The sequence below is a fragment of the Phacochoerus africanus genome, chromosome 1 (assembly GCF_016906955.1).
Source record: "Phacochoerus africanus isolate WHEZ1 chromosome 1, ROS_Pafr_v1, whole genome shotgun sequence".
Classification (NCBI taxonomy): domain Eukaryota; kingdom Metazoa; phylum Chordata; class Mammalia; order Artiodactyla; family Suidae; genus Phacochoerus; species Phacochoerus africanus.
The window spans coordinates 29600252-29602785 of NC_062544.1; the positions used below are offsets into that span (position 1 = coordinate 29600252).

At 39.4% G+C, this 2534-nt stretch overlaps 1 pseudogene; it reads right to left on the bottom strand.

Annotated features, from left to right (window-relative positions):
- Positions 1–964: 964 nt before the first annotated feature.
- On the bottom strand, positions 965–1524 carry LOC125111695 (60S ribosomal protein L12-like; annotated as a pseudogene).
- Positions 1525–2534: the final 1010 nt, after the last annotated feature.

A 2534-nucleotide genomic window follows, 5' to 3' on the forward strand; every position in this document is an offset into this window, starting at 1 on the left:
CGCACCTGCGGCATATGGAGATTCCCAGGCTAGGGGTCCAGTCGGAGCTGTAGCCTCTGGTCTACACCACAGCCACAGCAATGCAGGGTCTGAGCTGTGTCTGTGACCTATACCACAACTCATGGCAATGCTGGATCCTTAACCCACTGAGAAATGCCAGGGATCGAACCCACAACCTCATGGTTCCTAGTCAGATTCATTAACCACTGAGCCACAACAGGAACTCCTCAAAATATTTTTGAAATTAAGAAACCCTATTCTATAGGGTTTTTAAAAATTTGTTCTTTTAATTAATGAGATAGGAGTGTTTGGGAGTCCAATTTTATTTTATTTTATTATTTATTTATTTATTTATTTATTTATTTATTTATTTTTTGGGTCTTTTTGCTATTTCTTTGGGCCGCTCCTGCGGCATATGGAGGTTCCCAGGCTAGGGGTCGAATCGGAGCTGTAGCTGCCAGCCTACACCGGAGCCACAGCAACGCGGGATCCGAGCCGCGTCTGCAACCTACACCACAGCTCACGGCAACGCCGGATCGTTAACCCACTGAGCAAGGGCAGGGACCGAACCCACAACCTCATGGTTCCTAGTCGGATTCGTTAACCACTGCGCCACGACGGGAACTCCTGGGACTCCAATTTTAATTGTGGACTTTTCTATTTCTCTTTTCAGTTCTGTCAATTTTTGGTTCATGTATTTTTGAAGCTTTATTATTAGGTTCTGACACACTTAGGATTGTTATGTCTTCTAAGTCAAATGACACTTTTAAGTAGATAGAGGGATATGTAATGTTCCTCTATTTCTGGTCATTTTCTTTGCTCTGAAGTCTATTTTGTTGATAATAATACAACTACTCCATCTTTCCTTTGATTAGTGTTATCATGTTTCTTCCATCTTGTTACCTTTTTTTTTTTTTTGGTTGTCAAATAATCCCTTATTGAAATATTTTCTCCTTCATAGTTTTTAACTAGCTGGGTATTCTATTGTACCACTGTTGATGTCATGAGGATGATGGCCATCAAGTTTCAGCTCACTGACTAGGCAGTCCCTAGGATCACTTTAATGTTTTTAGAGAGTTCTCTAGCTAAAGACCAGTGCTGCATCTGTCAAGCCATATTGACCACCTCATCAAAAGTGATATTCCCACTGTGCTTCCCGTTTGTCTGCTTCTTTCTGTCTCTGGGTGGTTCCTTGAGGACTTTGGTTATCAGATTGGAGGCAGAATATATCACTTCAGTCTGGGCCTGTCTGTTCTGAATGGTCAGTTTCTCTGTGATCTGTAGACTTCCAGTAACCAGTTTTCTTGGTCATGTCATCACTATTTTTTTTTTTTTGAGACAGACCCAGAGGTGCCGAATCTTGGGGCCCAGGGAAGATGTGGCATTAACTTCCTCACTGGTGTACCTCAGGCATATGACTTTGATCTCACTGGGGTCAAACTTGGGTGGCATGACAGAGGCAGCTGGTGTCAGATGAACCTTTATGTGGGAGGACAGAGAAAAGCTGCACTTTGGTGTCCTCTGAGCTGAAAACAAAAAGCCTGACCCAGTACTTTTATGCTATCTGTATCATTTTCTTTGAAGTGGGTTTCTTAATGATGTCATATATTTTGTTCATGTTTTTCCTTTATTTTGACAAATTCTGCTTTTTATTTTGTTTGTTTAGACCATTTATGCTTAATGTAATTGTTGATATGTTTGAATTTTGTTCTATTTCATTATTTGTTTTCTGCTGTTCCTTTTTTTTGGTCTTGTTTCTCTGTTTTCCAGTTCCTGCCTTCTTTGAGCTGTTTGAACTTTTTTAGTACTCCATTTAAATTTATATGTATCACATTTTTAGCTTTATCTCTGTATATTTTTGGTTATTCTAGGAATTACAATAAGCACAATTAAGTTTTCACAGTTTAGTTGGAATCACTACTTTACCATTTCAAGTGGAATATAAAAACATTACCCCCAGATTGGTCCCTCTATCCTTCACTTATCATTTTGCAGTTGTCTTATATATTGCATTTACATTTACATATATGGAAAACCTCATCACAAAATGTCATGCTTTCTATTTTCAGTTGTCAAACATCTTGTCCAGAGCTCTACAGGAGAATAATAGTCTATTATATTAAGCACCTCTCAATATCATTCTCCAACAAGGGGCTTCTCTACATCACTTCAGTCCCATTTCTTTCTGCACCCCCTCTCCCAGACTCAAATATAAGGAAGCCTGGATTTTCTATTGCCATGAGACATGCCCTTCTCCTGGACTTTCGTAAACTCTCAGCATCTGTGGCTTAGAGTTGTTAAAGGTGTAATTTCTGCTTGTGAATCAAATATAAACTATTTGAAGGGACTTCCCTCTTCCTTGTGAGGATAGGATAAAATACAAGTAGTTACAATTGCTTCCATGTATCTGTCTACATTTTGTTGTCCTTAAACAATGCCTGCACCTGAACATCATCCAGGTCTTTGGAAAATCAGGGAGTGGGGGGCTAACATTTATTGGAATACCTCCCTCTCATATATATGCATACTTCTAT